This window comes from Lissotriton vulgaris, unplaced genomic scaffold (genome assembly GCF_964263255.1).
Source record: "Lissotriton vulgaris unplaced genomic scaffold, aLisVul1.2 SCAFFOLD_4760, whole genome shotgun sequence".
In the NCBI taxonomy this organism is placed as follows: domain Eukaryota; kingdom Metazoa; phylum Chordata; class Amphibia; order Caudata; family Salamandridae; genus Lissotriton; species Lissotriton vulgaris.
The window spans coordinates 71,751-91,054 of record NW_028253847.1 but is presented as its reverse complement, the minus strand read 5'-3'; the positions used below and the strand labels follow the sequence as shown (position 1 = coordinate 91,054).

General features: G+C 43.3%; 1 pseudogene; it reads right to left on the bottom strand.

Moving 5' to 3' along the window:
- Nucleotides 1-6,914: 6,914 nt before the first annotated feature.
- The window catches only part of LOC147660726 (protein SGT1 homolog pseudogene), a 70,300-nt pseudogene continuing 57,910 nt past the window's right edge, over nucleotides 6,915-19,304 (bottom strand).

The following is a 19,304-nucleotide window of genomic DNA, read 5'->3' as shown; positions in this document are numbered from 1 at the left end:
TGTCTCTATCATGGCTTGTGGCAGTGATTATCTGGTCTAAAGAAATAGCAGCTGGTATATTTGATTTTAAAGTGAAATTGATTTAGGCTCCAGCCATCTTGGATGGAGTACCCAGACCTATGTATAGGCACTCTGGAAAAGATGTCAACAGGGTTTTGATTCTTCCCTAGATGATGTACTATTATATAACTGTACTCTTGTAGTTGTTGTCCCTACCATTCAATGCGAAGAGGAGTCTTGGCTTTTAGATTGCCAAAGATAGTCAGTAAAGCTTGATAAATCACCATTGTAAAAGACTTTAAGTACATGAGTACATGCAAATGTTCAAAACCCATACCAATCCTAAACTTTCTTTCTCAGTTTGTAAGTAAGCCTGATCTCTCTGGGACAAACTTCTACTGGCATATGCCACAATATGCTTTTGAGCATTTGGGTCTCCACAGTGCTGTGTAAGGATAGTCCTTAACCTGAATGGGCTAGATTAAAAAACACCTCTGTATAAATTCTTGGATAAAAGTAGTGCAGTTGTTTGATTTTCTTGAAACTTCGCTCATTTTCTTGTGACCACTTGAATGAAGGTAACTCTTGTAATGAAACACTTAATATAGTAAAGTCTCTTATGTATCTTGAACAGTAACTGGCCATGCCTAGAAATGAACATATCATGGAAACATCTTGTGGGATCAGCATTTGACATGGCTTGCACTCTTGCAGGATCAGGAGTCAAACCCCCATATGAAAAGATATGGCCAAAAAACTTGGGGGCATATTATCAAGTTCAGCATTAAGAAATATCGCCGGTTTAGCCCTTGAGAATTCTAATAGAAGTCCATGTTCTGGTGTGAACATGGCCTTCTATTCGAATTCTCCAGGGCATATTATCAAGCCCATTATCGCAGCTTTAGCAGCAGTTTTCTGCCGCTAAACCGGCGATAATGTTAACGCCATCCTTGATAATATGCCCCATTGTCTTGTGAGACTTACACTTGTCTGCATTCAAATCGAACTTGCATCAGTAATTAAAGGACATACTTGTGTAAGAGCTTTACATTCTCCTTTTGTGAAGCTCAAAAATCAGTATGTCAACGCTATATTTACAAATTTGTTTTCAGTCAGATAAAAACCATACAGCTTAAATCTGAACACTATTGTTTCAATATCAAGCATCAATGTGTCTGTAAGTTTGCCATTTCTAATAAGTTACACATTTATAGAAATACTGGGTGAATAAAGGAATTTAGCAATTGAAAAGGCCCCTGAATAATTTACTTTTAGTCATCTGTTCTTTCACCACCCCACGTACAATTGCTTAAAATGTTCAGCTAGATCGCATTTACGATGAATCATGCAAAGTTTTCAATAGAATGACAAACCTACTTTCAATTTTGGCCGTACATCTAAGAATGTAAATAGCAAACGTGAACATGATAGAACATCTTCCCCCAACCAGTCAGTGCATGAATCTGAGATTATATTTCCTCATGCACATGGGCCCTGTACATTACATGCTGTTTTAACGCTGCCTGTTATATTTGTATTTTTGCACATCTTTACTGTGGAATTTGGAATCTGCTGCTTCATTAATTTCTCATTTTACTGCGACAATATTTTTAAAAAGAGTGTGGTTTTAAACAGCGTTCTTTCTTTTCTGGGACCTACACTGGTATTTCCCGCATTGTTTGCATTTAAAATCAATGTTTCATTGGCTCACCACTTCAGTGAGTTTCAGCCCCTCTCGGTCTCCGACCGCCATCTTGGGTGTGGGTGTGGATTCGGAGCCCTCAGAGGTCTCCCGGTCAGTGCGCTAGGCTTGCAATTTCCCTAATTAAGGGGTTGGGATGCACCCTCGATCTAATCTGGTCCTCGCTGCCCAATACAGAGATAACAGACATTAGCCCTTGTGCATGGTCTGACCACTCCCTGTTAAGATGCTGGGTCCCTTTTCTATGAGGATAGAATTAGCCAAGCGGGAAACAAACAAAAAGAGATTTTCTTGATTTTGAAGGAACTTACGTAGAGAGGTGGCAAGACCCAAGTAAACGATCTTCCCAACTGTGACCGGTTCCAGGATTTTTTTCCCTAAAAAGTACGAGATATCATTCGAGAGATCACCACTATCTCAAATGATAACAGCATAAAGGACCCTCTGAGCCTTCCACAGCGGTGTGGTACCTTAATGAGCTTAATGCAGCAAGCCTTACCGCCACAGCAAATCAGGTTAAATCTGGCTCCAGAATGGACCTGTGCCCTTCTAGGTTCTTCCAAATGGCCTTGCCTGGTTTAGAAGAGCTGTTGTTAGATCTCTTAAATGAGTCATTGGACTCAGTTTATCTACCGGCCAACATGAAGGAAGCCAGAGTTATTCCTCTCCTGAAGAAAGCGGGGGCGGATATAAAAACGCTGAAAAACTATAGACCTATCTCCCAGCTCCCTTTTCTAGCGAAGGTATTGGAGAAACAGGTATTGAAGATGCTTGTGAGCTATCTGGAAGAGTTCAAGCTACTTCATCCAAGACAGGCTGGCTTCAGACCACACCACAGTACTGAGCTAATAATGAGTCAGTGGTGGATGACCTGAGAATCATAGCTGACAATAAACAACTGTGCTCCCTGATTCTCCTGGACCTGTCCGCAGCATTCGACACGGTCAGACATTCCATCTTGCTTTACCGGGTGTCGAATCTTGGGATTAAGGGGCAAGCGTTTAAATGGCTAACCTCCTTTCTAACTGGCCACATGCGGAGAGTGCAAATGGGAGACTAGTTATAAATGGCCTGTCCAGTGACTTGCGGCGTCCCCCAGGGTTCAGCATTGTCCCCCCTTCATTTTAATATTTACCTGGAGCCTCTGGTAGCTGAATGAATGCGGAGAGACTGCCAGGTATTTAATTATGCGGATGACACGCAACTCCTGGTTCAACTGGCTAACACAAGCCAAGCCCAAGACTCAGTCAAAAAACTTCTTAGGTTCACGGTTAACTGGATGGCTAACAACTTTATGAAGGTTAACCCTGATAAAACGGAGGTACTTATCATCGACACTCCCAATAATCCCTGGTGTGAGCTTTTTTGGCCCACCGAATTCGGTGAGGCACCTACTCCAGGGAAAGTAGTGTAGAGTCTGGGCTTAAAAATTGACTCAGAGTTGTCCATGGCCCCTCAAGTTTCCTCGTTGGTAGGTAGTTGCATAGGCCTACTTCAACAATTGCGGAAACTGGTACCTATTCTTTCTGTCCCGGTGCTTCAATCCATTGTGTCTGCTACTGTTATATCCCGGCTGGACTACGGTCATTCTCTCTACTTGGGCCTCTCAAGAAAGCTTATTAGGAGATTGCAGGTGGTCCAGAACAACGCGGCTAGGCTCATTTTCTCTCTTCCGAGAAGAACACGTGCCACTCCTTTGCTGCACAAATTGCACTGGCTGCTTATTGAACATTGGGTGCAGTTCAAGTGTCTTTGTGTAGCTCATAAGGCCATCTCTGGAGAAGCCCCTAAATACATCAAGGATCGACTGGTGAGGTACGTCCCAGGCAGAGCTCTACGCTCCTCTAAAGCTGTGAATTTGACGTCATCAAAATTCAAATTTAAGACTAGAGGAGGTAAAGCTCTTTCGGTCCTTCTACCTCAGCTTTGGAATGAGCTTCCCGCATTTTTGCAAGGAGAACCAGTGCTCCTGTCTTTCAGAAAACATTTGAAAACCCATTTGTTTAAAAAGGCAATCTCCTCAATATAATGGGTCAGCCTGTGAGGAGTAAGTATGGGCGGAAAATCCGTTCCGCTCGCGGATTTTGCGGATTTTCGGTAAATTCGCAATCCGCGAGATTCGCGAATTTCCCGCAAAATCCGCAAATCCGCGAGCAGCAGATTTTATGGCTTGCTCGCACTGTTCGCGTGAGTTCGCGGCTTCCCAGTTCAACTTCGCGCCCCGCGAATAAGCGCTAAATTGCAGAAATACGATCTTAGCAAAACTGAAACTACTTACCAGGTTCAAAAGTTCAACCTCATCATTAGTAGCCATTTCCTGTAGTGCTTCCTGAGGGGCCCCTCCAGAGTTCAGTTGCCTACTTGCAACTATTATGTGACCCTGCTCTGACCCTCAGAATAGTTACACATATGCCACAAAGGTCCTGAAATACAGCTAAGGGAGACAAGCAGGAGCCAGGCTGGAAGTTCAAATCCAGTGACACATTAATCAGCCCCTAATTCATTATTGTCAGTTGGGGCAGGGCAGGTGTTGTAACTAATTTTGCAACAATGAAAGCACTTAGCAAGTGCAAAAGATCACTAATCAGGAAGCACTAAGGAAGCAGGTGCCAGCTAAAAAAATATTCTGTGACACATTAATCAGCCACAAATTAATTCAGGTCACTTGAGGCAGGGAAGGTGTGCTTTGCTTTGCCACAATAATGTACACTGGACAACCAGAGGGTGCTGTGATGAAACAGAGGGTGGCATGGGTGAGCCAGAGGGTGGCATGGGAAAACCAGAGAGTGGCAGTGGTGACAGAGGGTGGCAGTGATGAAGAAGAGTGTCCCAAACAGGCTGGACACGTAGAAACAACAAGTTCGCAAAACTTGCGACCCGACAGGTAAGTTCGCGTTTGCGAAATTGTACAAAAACCCTCGCGACCTGGCAGAAACCCGCGTGAACACAAAAAAAAAAAATCCGCAAATTCGCGAACGCGAGATTCGCAAAATTCGTCCATGCTTAGTGAGGAGCTCTTAGTGGCTGGGTGTTTTGTTCCCTCTTGAAAGCACTTAGAGACCAGTGGTGATTTGCGCTATACAAAAGCTAGTAAGTAAAAATCTTTACAATTGGTCTAAATATACATAAATGAGCACTTTTGCAAAGCACGTAAAAAGGCAAAGAAAACATTTCATTACAATCACATTGATATAAAAGCATTTCAAAATTTGCAATATTAATAAGTATAAAAATATAAATATATACAAAAGGAACTTATGTTCTCCTTAAATTGAAAAAGTTGAAAACCCAGAGGTTTCTGTGACACACAGTCGATGCACAATTTTCGATCTTTGGAATAATGAGCTAAAACTCTGTCAAAAGTTTGCACAAGAGAATTCTTTACAAGTAAGAGTTTTTCGCGGAGCAGTGTTTTTCCAGTTCTTTCAGGGGAGAGTTTTTCACAGATCAGAATCTTTCGGGTTCATGGACTAACGGCTGGGTTTAGCACAGTGTTTGCAAATTTCATAAAGCAAACCAGTCTGCAGGCTAATTGAATGTCTTCTCCCTTAAAGCTTGCCAACAGTGCCTGTCGGCGGGTCCGCAGACGTCTGGTTCCAAAGTTGTGTTAATTGTCTCCTTCATTCGTTATCTAGGGCTTTGCAGCTGCATAGCAAGTGCAGAACGTCCTCCTTTGGATCTTCGCAGAGTCGGCACTTTGTGTTAGATTCCGAGCATCTCCACGGCGGAAGATGTTCTTTTGATGGTATTACTCCCATCCTCAATTGCAGAAAGGATTCCTTCGCTGCCCTTGAGAAGCCAGTCCCTAGGTAAGCGTGTGGTTGGAGCCTGGAGTAGTTCTGGATCACGAACCACCCATGAGACCTCCTGGTTAATGCTACTTTATCTTCTTCCAGGGATTGTATCTTCACAGTTTTGTTGACGAGCCGCTTAAAACATTTATGTTTGCAGCTCTCTTCCCACAGGTCTTTTAGCACAAGGGTGCTTATTGCTGCTTGGAGATAGACCATGCAGGGCTGTCCATGTTTCTTTCCATCTCTTTCCAAAGGTAAGTGTTCATGGTGCCTATCTCTGCATGCTTTACTTTATGCCAGCATTTTACGTGAGCACCCTTGCGTGCTATTTGTTGTTTCTGTAGGCCGAATTCAAGCCTTATTTGTGCTGGCGAGGTGTACGGCGGGAGATTGAAAAGAATTTGCATTGCTTTAGCTACTACGTTATCCAATGTGGACTCGTCTCTCCCTCTCATACATTCGCTGCCGTAGGTTATCGATGGCACTAGTCTTGCTTGTAGAATGTCTAACAGAGGGATTAGGTTTGGACCTGCTATTTTGTTCTTAATACTCTTTAGTGCAATGGCCAATGATATCCCTCTGTTCTTTATTACAGTTTTTTTGTTGTTTGAAAGAGCCCTTCGTGTCAAAAATTATGCCCAAATATGTGTATTCTTTGACTATTTCCATCTTCTGGTCTCGCAGAAACCACTGTGGGTGTGGCTTTTTGAATTTTCATTTAATATCATCACCTTAGATTTTTCTAAATTTATACTTAATCCATTCTTCTCCGAGAAATTGCTTGTTGTGTTGATAAGGTGTTGAAGACCAACAGGAGTTTGGCTTAGTAATAATAAATCGTCCGCATACAGTAGGTTGGACAAGGTGAAGCCCCTAGCTTTGGTGCGTGATGATTGCATTTATCAAGGTCATCAGAGAGATCGGACATAAAGAGGTTGAACAGGTCGGTGCGAGGACGCACCCCTGCTTCAAACCTTTTGTAGTTGGTATTTTTCTTGATAAACAGTTACCTGCCCCCAGTTTTATTTGAATCCAAGTTTCTGTGTGTAGTAAAATCAGTAGGTTCAACAATTTGGGGTCAACATCCCAGCTTGAGAACTTGCCCAGAGTTTTCCTCTGTCTATGCTGTCAAATGCAGCTGAATAGTCAATGATGCACACATATAGCGGTTTATTGTGTTTGATTGGGGAATCTATTAACTGGGAGAGGGCTAGAATGTTTGTTGTTATCCCTGTATTTTTTGGAAACCGGTCTGATTGATGGGGATTAAGTTTTTCTTTGACGCCCAAGCTGTTTGCTATACAACAGCTAGGTAACATAACATAACATACCATTTATGGGGCATTCCCCCAAATTGATTTCATCTAGAAAGAATATATGTCAATTTTATTGTTTTCACTTCATGTCATCAAAGAAATTCACATCTGCCTTTTTTTCCCAAAATATGACCAATTGGTACTTAAAACAGTTATGCTAGATTACATAGAAGATTTCTTCATGGCGCGTTTCACTTTATTTTAACCATTCAAATATATCAGTTGAAAGAGTTGATTTAAAACGGCATCTCATTCCAGTTTTTCACTCTTCTCTTCCTCTTTGAGCTCCACAACCAATTTATCCTAGTTTTTGGTATAGTGAAACAAAGAAGGGTACGTAAGAGTAGAATCCAGAGTAAAATGTTTTAAAGTTGTCTCTCCCTGGCTCTCAAGCTTATCCCACCTTAAGGCTTCAGTCTTCTTCATCTTTATTTCAATATTTGTTGAAAGCACTTTAAATGTGCGCTGTTCTGGAACAATGCGATGAAGAAGAACATGCTTTAATGCTGTAATCCTCTCCTGTTCAAAGTCTATTTGAAAATCGGATGCTTATGTTATTTTTGTCAACATTTTTGAACATTATTGTAATGATACATTGAGAATCTGTTTGGCTCACGAATAGGTGGAAGCGGTGTGGGGTGTGGGGGGGGGGTAAATGTAGATGGGTTTTAGGGGGAGGGGGTGGCGGCAACCTAACAGGCAAGAAATCAGCTCAGAATCTATGACTGACATAGTTGCGAGGAAAACAAAATTGAAAAAACAGGCATTGCTCACTGGTAAAAAGTGCAAATATCAATATATACCAAAAAAAGTGTTCAATACCTGTAAATGGCTAAAATAAAAATTTTGACCATCAATGTATGTGGGCTTAATGATCTTAGTAAGCGACAAAAAACAACAATTGGCCTCCAATCAATCAAGGCAGATATTGTTTGTCTGCAGGAGACCCATATAGAGGGGTCCCAAAGAAACTTACTAAAAAATGTGGGTTATAAACTAGTTGTTGCAACAACTCAGGCAAATAAAACACAGGGGGTGGCTATTTTAGCACGGGGTGGTGGTGTTCATTTTACAAGATCAGCTGCAGATTCCTGTGGTAGATGGGCAATTACTGAGGGCCTATGTGCGGAAGGGAAAAGGATCACAATCTGCTCAGTCTATGGTTGTGTTTTTGATGACCCAGAACTACTACTGTTTTTATCTAATGAACTCGCCCTCTAGCCGGTACCCATGGTTATTTGTGGTGATTTTAATCTTAACCTCCCAACAAATTGGTCTTTTGATCATAACTTTAAATATCAAGGCAGGAAACCTAAAACTTTTAAAGCCTTAGATTCACTTTGTAATACTCATGGGTTAGTAGATTGCTGGGAGATAAAAAAAACCCTTATAACCCAGGCTATACTTTCTTTTCTCATCCTCATCAAAAACTAGCTAGACTGGATTATTTTTTTGTTTCAAAAACCATTGTATCTAGCTGCTCAATGGACCGGTTACCCAGGGTTCTTTCTGACCACAATCCTTTACTTATAAGCATGAATATGGGGATGATACAACCAGATCGTAGCCTATGGACCTTCGAAAGAGCATTATTGCACAATGAAAAATACTGCTTACATATGGAGAATTGGATCTCAAAATTTTTAAAGAGTAATATGGGTAGTGCCCCTTTGGATGTGGTCTGGGACGCATTGAAAGCAGGTATTAGGGGCGAAACATTTAGATTTACCATTAACAATAACAAAGAAGAAAAACAAAAACTGCTAAACTTACAGGAAAACCTAATCAGAAAGGAAGAAGCCCTCGCTAGAGCGGTGCAATGTGGAATTAATGTAGAAAGGGCGATACAAGAGGTAGCGATTGGAAGGAATTTAATATCGGAAATATTTACAACCAATGCAATCAATAAAGCGGTAGTCAACAGGGAAAAAACCTACGAATTAAGTGAGCGGGTGGGTCATCAATTAGCCATTCGTACTAGACAACAGAACTCAGAAAATGTGATCAAAGCAATTAGAGATCCCGTCTATGGACTAACTCATGACCCCAAAGAAATTAGAGAAGCATTTAAGCGGTATTACTCGGATCTCTATACTGAGATTGGTAATAGCCAGGTCAATATTGATGATTATCTAGAATTAACTACACGCCCCCGTTTATCTCAACTGGATCAAGATATTCTCTTGGCTACTCAAGATTGGATAGAAATTCTACTTTCAATAAATAGTCTTCCGTCGGGCAAAGCAACAGGCCTCGATGGTATCCCTACCGAATTTTATGCCAAATTTAGCAACAAGCTGAAAGATATTCTTACTAACCTAATGATTCACATCTTTCAAGGTGGGCGCCCTCCGGCATCTTGGTCCAGGGCGAAAATTATTGTCGCTGCCAAAAAAAGATAAGGATCCTACGGAACTTGGGTCATATCGACCAATCACTTTAATTAATAATGACTCCAAAATATACTCTAAATTATTAGCCAGTAGATTGTAACCACTAATCTATAAAATTGTATCCGTCAGACAACACGGATTTGCACCAGGGAGATCAACCACAGACCATATTCAGAGGGTAATCACGCTTTTCGACATGGCAGAGGTGGCAGGAGACCCTATGGCCTTAATATTGCTTGATGCCGAAAAAGCATTCGATAGGGTCTCCTGGCAATATCTGTGGTCAGCCATGTCGAAAAGTGGGATTGGCGACCAGTTTATCAAAGCTGTTCAGGCAATGTATACCACTCCAGAGTCAGTGGTAATGGTTAATGGGGATTTATCAGACACCATCAATGTGACTAGAGGCACGAGGCAGGGCTGCCCCTGTTCCCCACTACTATTTGCCATTTTTATATATCCATTTATTTCTCGGCTAGAAACAAACCAATTAATACAACCTAGGAAAACAGCCAATGGTGAAGCAAAGACCTTGGCTTTTGCAGATGATATTTCCATAGTTACTGCCGATCCAGAGGAAACAGTTAAACAAATGGAAGAAGAAGCGAAAAATGTTGGCGTTATATCAGGGTACAAATTGAACGAAAACAAAACTCAGATTGTAATCAATAGTAAAATCAATTTCTCTGATGACAGGGTGGTAGAGAATGCATTATATCTTGGCGTCAATATCACCTCTAATTTAAATAACTTAGTAAAATTCAACTTGGACCCACTCCTTAAAAAGACTGAGAAAAGTCTAAAAAGCCTGCATAACTTACATCTAACAATTATTGGAAGATGTAATCTTATTCAAATGTTGTTCTTCCCAAAATTCCTGTACTTTTTTTGGACCATCTGTCTAAATTTCGACCCATCGATATTCAAAGATCTGGATAATATTTTTTCTCGGTTTATCTGGGGATATGGAAGAATTCGTAGAGCTGCGAAATTTATGATCCTACCAAGGGAAAGAGGTGGTCTGGCGCTTCCTAACTTTAAAATCTATTGTTGGGCAACCATCCTTAAATACAGTAGAGCTCTCTTAACCCCCAAGCAAGAGTCCAATCTAGATATGTTAGTTCCAACCCCACAGGAACTCATTTTAGGCAAAGAGACAAGTGATCATTTATGGAGGTTAACATATGACTGTCATTTCAAAAAGGTCCGCTTTAAAACACTTAAAGGTATTTATATTGTTTGGAACCACGTACAAAAACTCTTGGGGCTTGGTAGGTTCTCCCACTATACCTCTCTGGTTAGAAATTCTAATCTCCCTGAGATCTTTACAGATTTTTCTATGTCACGATGGGTAAGATCGGGAATCACACAGATTGGCTCGCTATATGATTGTACGGGCTTTTGCACATTCGAATCCATAAAAACTAAATTTGGGCTAGAATCGCAGGACTTTTTTAAATATTTGCAAGTTAGGGATTTTATTATTAAAAAGGGGGGTGGCAGTAGGGCCATGAATAAAATTCCAGCAATTGAAACAGTGATGCGCACTGATAGGGTTAAAATTGGAGATATATATATAAAGATCTAGTCGCAAATCTCCCAGATGATTTAGACAAGCATACCCGCCACTGGCAAAATAAACTAGACTTAACAGAACCTCTTACGCGAAAAGCACTAGAAATCTCAAATTGCTCATTAATGTCAACCAAACTTTAGGCCCAATTTTACAAGACATTTTTTCAACTTTACTATACACCAGCTAGACTATCAAAATGGAGTACCGGTAAAGGTACGTTATGTCCGCGATGTGCGAAACCCGAAGCAGATCTGGTACATATGTTGGCCACTTGTCCAACCCTAAGTACTATCAGACAAGACATATCTACGTTTTTGTCAGGAATATTTGAGAGTAATATTGAGATCACCACTACTGAAATAATAATGGGGGTAGATAGGAATGCAAGGCCAGCCAACATGCAGGGATTGCTGTTTATCTCAATGGCGGTACTTAGAATCTGCTTAACATCTGCATGGTTGGACTCGTATCCGCCTTCATTCCAGCAATGGCGGGCACGATTGCTTGCTACATATAGCTTGGAAATAGCCATATACAAACATAAGGGCCTTAAAAGGAAAAAAAAGGGTTAGAATTATGGTATCCGGTCACACAATGGATCGAGAGAGTAGACTTGTAATGATGATTAACTGCCTATTTTTTTCTTTAAAGAATTATCTTTGTCTGGATTTGCATTCATCTGTTGTGTTCCTTGCTTATTGTTTTCGTAACGTCTTAATTGTTTTCGTAACGTCTTAATTAGAATATTTTGGTTTATATTCATTGCCTGTATGGGGGGGGGGAGGTTGTTTTTTTTTTTAATAGGGTGGGATGGGTGGGAAGAACTGTCAAAAAACTATCAATAAAGAATTATTTAAAAAAAAAAAGAGAATCTGTTTGGTACCAGTCATACTTGATCTTTGATGTAGGAGGCTGTTGCTTTGTGTACTCTATTGTTTTCAGGGGATCCTGTTCATTGCAACTGTCCACCAACAATCTGAATTCAGTGGAAAGCCTCGGCTGCCATCAACACAGCTAGGAATCTTCTGGACTTTCCCAAATGCAACCATCACTATAATTGAATGCATTCACAACTGGCTTTATGATACACTGAATGATGTCTTGAGGTTGGCAGCATTGGGAGGGGGTTGAAAACTCTGGTCCTGTGTCCAACCCCCAGCCATAATGTTGTGCGCAGTGTGGGATTGGCTGTGTGTGGGAAGGGTCGGCTGCAGGACCATGAGGCCAACCTCCCAACATGAACTACTGAAGGCCCTGCACAGCATGGGGTTGGCTGACTTTGGGGGGCTTGCCCACAGGGCCTGGCCATTAACCAGGTCCTGTGGCCATCCCCCTCCATGCACAGCTAAAGGTCATGCGCATCATGAGGTGGTTGCATGTGGGAGGGGTTGGCTGCAAGCTTGGACATAGGACAGACCCTGCAGCCAACACCTACTGTGCATGACCAAAGCAAAAATAACAATTGATAGACAGAATGCAGAACAATGTCACACATTCACCCCAATACAGAGATCTGGGCCTAATTCCAAAGTTTTTTTGCTCAGCATGCCATTCCACTTTGGACCCAGCCATACACAAATCAGAATTGACTCAGCCCCCAATTGGAACAGTCCACCTCGAACTGCCAGGCCAGGTCCTCCCTGGACAGGAAACAAGCTTCCTAGGACCGGTTTCGGGCTTTCAGCCCTCATCAGCCAGGATAGCTTGACTCCGGTGGCATGGAGAGTGCAGGACCCACGTCTGGGCATACCGGTCCCACTCAGGATGCATGACCAAAGGCCCTGCTTGGCAGGGCGGTTGAATTTATGTGTGTTAATAAGTTATTACTAAATTCAAGTCCCAAGATGGCCTCCAACACTACCTGGTTGAAGGTTTGGCAGCCAATGAGATTTCAACAGGGGGACAGTCGGATCCTCAGAAAATCCACATCTCTAAATATAGATTTTTTTTAATATCTCCCAAACTACTCAACGTATTTAAACCAAATCTCAAAAAGGGTTCTTTCTAGACCAAGAGTTACCTTTCTGGTAAATTTGGTGTATTCTGTCCAGCGGTTCGGGCTGCAGTCGAAAACTAAAATCTTTACGGAAATTAATATTGGAAAAGTACTTTTATTGACTCCCCTTTTTTCTCGGTTCCCACTTGATGGATCGCCCTGAAAATTTCCATGCAGAACAAGAATTACGGGAACACTTTTTGTGGGAAACTTTCGTGAAGATTTGATAAACAGCGCCAAAGATATCGGCTCACATTTTTTTTTTTGCTATGGAAACATAGTCCCAATTATAACTATCTACTGCCAACTGTCAGTAGGCAATGTATATTTATATTGGGGTATATATAGATTGAAAAAAAACTACATAGGAGGAAGTGACTGTAGAGGATCTGGGAGATTGGCACTGTGGCGATATTATGTGTGAAGTTGAGGTTCCGTGACAATTGTAAGTGGTGTTTTTAACTCGCACGAATATGGTCGAGTCTAGTATCTATGAACCGCAAATGACGAGTTTTGTAAGTGTGCGCAGTTTCGCTGTGCTAACTTAAACCGTTCGTTTGTTATGTGGGTTTGTCATCTGTACCCACGGGTTCCATCTTAGATACGGCATCCATTTTGTCTCTTGCCCTCAAGTAGCCAGCGAACGGACGCTGTCCGCTTCGCGACCCTGGGACTCCCAAGATATGGCGGAAGACACATGTCCTTTGAAAGTGTCTTTATGACGAGGGGGTTGCTACTGTAAGGCAGGTGGCGCCGCTCGAGGCTCATCTTGCCGCACGGACTTATTGTCTCAGCCGTGCATCTCATTAGGCACGTCCCTTTGATGCCTGTATCTCGTGCTTCTCGACACTCCCCTTTTACACCCTTTCCGATCTCCCTACTGTCTCCGTCTTCCTCTGCACCTGTCTTCGTTCCTATTTCGATCTACTTTACTGCTGATTGGAATTTGCTAATGGTGGGAGGATGGGTTTTTACAGTTGGGAACCGCCAAATGTTTCCGCACTTATGTTCCGGATTTTGTGTGTTTCAAAGTGATCTAAGCGACCCCTCTGAGAGCGACTTGTGGGAACCAGGTTGTAAACTATTGTGTATCATGTTATCCTATGGGTAAAAACTGTATAAAAGGAGCGATCCACAAATACAATTTGAAGCAGTCTCCCCGAACTACACTCGATGTACTTCCTGTGACTTCTGTGTTCCCTGCAGTAAATAAACCTTGACTCTTTGACGCCGAAGGAAGTGTCCCGTGTCTCTGTGACTTGTACGCCGGAGCAGGTTACCCACGAAGGTTTCAGGTGTTGTGCCCTGGCACCGCTGGGTCCAAAGAACCCAGTCCTTCAGTTGGCGCCCAACGTGGGGCTGCATCAGTGGTACCGGTCCAAGCCCGACGATCGTGAGGAACTTCGTGTGAAATCTCCGAGGGAAGGTGCACCCCGCTTCATCGATCCTGTTGTCGAAATAAGTGGCCCGAAGACTTTTCCCGCGAAGATTCCCGCCTCCTAACGGCTGCGACGGACTGCTGCCCTGACTGTAGACCTGTTTTGGCGCCTGGCGTAGACCTTGGTATAGCGAGACGATTGACGGGCCTTCCTGAGGACGCCATTGATCTTTGAGTTAAGTATTTGTGGGTCGCTCCCAGAGTTCTTGGTTGTAGACACTTTAGCGAGTGTCTTTGTTGTAAACACTTTAGCGAGTGTTTTTTGTAGACACTTTAGCGGGTGTCTTTGTTGTACACGCTGCGTGAGTGTTTTTGTCGGTGACACTTTGCTAGCGTACTTTGTTGTTGTTGTATTTGTTTGACGACTGCAGCCGCCAAAGACCGAGGGTTTAGTTCTTTGCTGGGACTTGGTAAATCCCGAAATCCCGTAACCCTTGAAGTTTGTGAAACTCGGCTAGTGTGCAAGATGCCTGGTCGCAGTACTTTGTTCAGTTGCTTTAGACCTTGTGGTGCGGATTCCCTGCTGGAGGACTCGTGTCCGATACCTCCGGTTGGAACTCCTACATATGACTTATATAGCAAACATGGGCTAGGCCCGATTGCTTTTAACGATTATTGGATCAAATATACAAAGAAAGACGGCGATCTTCGTTGGCCACCTCACGGTAGCTTCGAAGCGTCGATCTTAGATAATTTGGAAATAAAGTTGTTTGAACGTAAATCAAGGCCGGCCATGTTTGATGCCTTTCGGTTCTGGCGCAAAGAAGCCCGACAGAAAGAGATCAGACAAAATAAACGTAGTCAGCGAGATACTGTTGCTACTATAGTGAAGAAAGCTGAGCAGTTTCAGCGTGATAAGGAGGATAAGGATAAGGAAGTGTTTGAGAGATTACAGCGTATGTCCATAGACAAATGCTATCCTGTTTTGCCTACGGAGTCGGATAAGAAGGAAGAGGCAGTTGAGGATTCTTTAATGTCCTATCTTATGAAGTCGCCACCTCCGTACGTACAGGGTACCGCAGCTCCTGTGGTCCCTGCCGTACCTGTTCTTCCACCTGTTATTCCTCCACCAGTTCCTCAACCTGCACCTGCTCTTCCGACTGTTCCTGCTCCTTTGCCTATTTCTATTCCTACTGCTCCTCCGCTTCCACATACTCCTGTTCCCGCTACTGCTCACGCTACTGCTCCTGTGTTGTTAACCCCTGTTGCTGCTAACGTCTCTACTCCTTCTCTTGTTAGTCCTGTGTCTTACTCTTCTCCCTCTACTCGTAATCGTGATTCTCCCCTTGCGACAAACTTCTTTCAGTCGCTCGGACCTGTTTTTGGGTCTGCAGGTTCTGATGGTCCACAGAGACGTAGCCAGCTTCCTGGTAATAGAGAACGTGTTGCGCTATACAATATGGCGATGGGTTGGATGATAAACCCTGTTAGAAATCCACCTCGTGTTGTCCTCGAAACGTTTGATCAATTCAACATACCTACTCAGAGATATGTGTTTGATGAAATGTGCAAGTTCTTACATGATCAGATAGCGGCCAATGCGCCTGACGAGGTGCTGACCGCCCTGTCTGAACTCCGGCTTCAGTTCGCAACTGGACTGATAGTCGACACTAATGTCCGACGTGCTATTGAGCGGTTGCTATCTCTTCGTCCCGCTCCTATTCCTCATGCATTGTTCGTTGAGGACATTGAACAACGAGATGGGTCTGGCCAATATCCTATGCGTGAAGTTCCGCCAGTTTGGGTACCCGCTGATAATACTAATGCTAATGCTCCAATACCAGCACATTTCCAGAGAGTGTGGATACACCTCCCTTGGAAACGATCGGAAGTGCTTCAGGTGAAACAAACTTTGCCTGATCCTCGCAAAAATCCTGCGGGGTATTACAAAGAATTATCGCAGCTCGTAGACGCTACGATAATGAATCTGGCCGATATCGACATGTTGTTTGGCAATGTCGTACCGCAACCGGTATGGGCCAAGATTCGTCACCAAGATCACGCGAATGAATTAGGTGGTGATTGGGCTGCCATTACAGCGGCAGACGCTGGACAAGTGGCTGCTACTAAACCCGATCAGTTGATTGAACTTCTTCCCCAGCGAATCATTACATTAATGAAAACGCTTATGCCAGCTATGAGGGTGAATTGGGACAAGTTGTCAGCCTGTAAGCAAAAGAAAGATGAGAGTGTTTCAGACTTCTTTACGAGGTTTGAGGAAACATTTGTTGATCATAGTGGACAGGATATGGGCACTGAGGGTGGACAACGGCTGTTTGTGGATAAATTTGTGTCGAACTTATTGCCCGATTTGTGCAATAAATTAAAGAATTCAGAAAGTGCATGGGCCGTTTCTACCTCAGCTCAGATTCTGGCTACGGCACAATATTATGAAAATAGAGAGAAAGAAGAAAATGACCGAGCTGATAAAAAGACAAAAGAGCTGAAAACTAAAGTGTTGTTACAACAAGCATATCCGCCGCGTTCTAATCAGAATGCGTCTCAGCAGAATAGATCACAGTCGCAATCGAATAGATCGCAGTCGCGTAATGATTCCTCTTTCAACAGATCTTCGTTGGGGTACAACCAATGTGCTTATTGTAGACAGGAGGGACACATTAAATTTGATTGTCCTGCTTTAAATGATCGTAATGGTGGTAATTCGTCTAGAGGAGGCCGTGGTGGTTCACAGAATGCATCACGTGGTAGAGGTCGTGGTCCTCAGAACGACCGCTCTGACAACTCATCAAATTCTAATAACTGTTTCGACCAACGTGGATCATCGCAAGGACGATCTGCGCAGTACAATGTAGACGATTATTACGTCGATCAGGGAACTGACGACAGTAATTACTAGGACAGCCAAAGACAAGGAGAGGGAGTGGTATCAGTTCCGGTTGATCAGAGAGGGCCTTACGTCGCAGTTGCTACATCGGGCGTCGTTGAGCCTTTTCTGTTGGACACTGGTGCAGCGAAAAGTTCTATCATGCATTCGAAACTCCCTGGCGCACCTTTGTCTGGCTTAACAAATGTTTCCGTTGGATTCTCTGGCGCCCCCGTTAGCAATCCAGTTTCGCGCCCTTTGCCCCTTAAAATTGGGCCACGTGAGCTCGAAGCTCCATTGATTTTGTCTACTGGTTGTGGCGAAAATCTTTTGGGTCTGGATTTGCTTAAACGCTTGTATGCGACTTTGTATTGTTCTCCTGCGGGTGTAAAGCTTACGTTAGGAGAGAGGGTAGTCTCTCCCATGTACTTGTCCCTCGATAAGCTTCCACCGGAATTGAGTTCTCTTCCTGCATCTTTGTGGGCGACGGGTCCAAATGACGTGGGCCTACTTGATATCTCCCCTTATGTTGTTCAGTTGAAATCGAATGTGCGATTGCCACGTATTCCCCAATATCGTATCTCCCTTGATGGTGAACGAGCTTTGTTAGCGATCATCTATGATTTGATCGAGAAAGATGTCATTGAAGAAACTCGGGGAAACGTGTGCAATAGTCCTGTACTGCCCATTCTTAAACGTACTGATCCTACCAAACCGCCTGTTTATCGTTTTGTTATCGATTTACGGGAGGTGAATAAAATTGTGGTTCCTCAATTCCCTGTTGTGCCTGACATTACGGCGCTACTGACTCTGATTCCAGCTACAGCTTCATGGTTTTCGGTGATTGATTTGAAAAATGCCTTTTTCAGCATCCCGATCGCCGAAGGGAGCAGGGACCTTTTCGGTTTCTCTCTTGGTGGACGTAGCTTCCGGTTCAAACGCGCTCCTCAGGGCTACTGTGAAAGTCCATCGATTTACAGTCAAGCTTTGAAGGGTCAACTAGATGCGTTTAGGTTGCCGGTTGGTGCGGCTTTAATCCAATACGTCGACGACTTATTGGTGGCTGCTGATACTCAGGACATTTGCAAAATTGCTACGGTGTCGTTGCTGCAACATCTCTGTGAGTTAAATAACAAGGTGTCACCTTCTAAACTCCAATATTGTTGTCAAGAAGTAACCTACCTAGGTCACTTATTGTCAAAGGAGGGAAGGAGATTGACCCCAGAGAGAATTGCAGCGATTGCGCGCATGGCTGTGCCACAAACCCAAAGAGATGTGCGTGCCTTTCTAGGTATCACATCGTACTGCAGGCAGTGGATTCCTAATTTTTCATTGCTAGCGAAACCATTGGTGGCTCTTACGTGCAAGGATGTTTCGACTCCTTTACCATGGACGGAAGAATGTCAGAAAAGTTTTTCTGAATTACGTGATTCATTGTGTTCGGCTCCTGTGTTAGGTACTCCTGATTACAGTAAACCGTTCACGTTATATGTTCACGAGAGAGAAGGTTGTGCGTTGAGTGTCTTAACGCAACCTTTTGGTGGTAAGCAACGTCCATGTGCATATTTTTCCTCGACCTTAGACCCGGTAGCTAGAGCATTGCCGAGTTGTTTGAGAGCAACTGCGGCAGCTGCGGTCTCCATCCGACAATCAGCAGGATTGGTCATGGATAATATGCTTACGGTGATGGTTCCGCATGCAGTCGATACTCTTTTGAATCGAACGAAAACTCAGCACTTGACGAGTGCGAGGTTGTCTGGGTACGAATTGACGCTCTTGGCAAGCCACATTCAAATAAAACGTTGTAATGTCCTAAATCCGGCAACTTTGTTACCGATTAGTGCAGAGTCAGATCAAGTAACAGAACATGACTGCTACTTGCGTACAGAAGAGGAAACGAAAGGTCGTGTGGACCTTAAAAACACCCCATTGGAAGACCCTGACGGCACCCTGTATGTGGATGGGTCATGTTTTAAATTGCCGAATGGTGATGTGACTACTGCTTATGCTGTTGTGACGTTGAATACTGTTGTTGAGACTGCGAGATTGAATCAGAATTCTGCCCAAGCTGCAGAGCTGATCGCTCTTACTAGAGCATGTGTATTAGCAAAAGGTAAACGTGTGAATGTGTACACCGATAGCCAGTACGCTTTCGGTGTAGCGCATAGCTTTGGACGATTGTGGCGAGAGCGTGGTTTCTTCACGTCACATGGTACTAAAATACAGCATGGCCAGCTTGTGAATGATCTTTTGGATGCATTGACT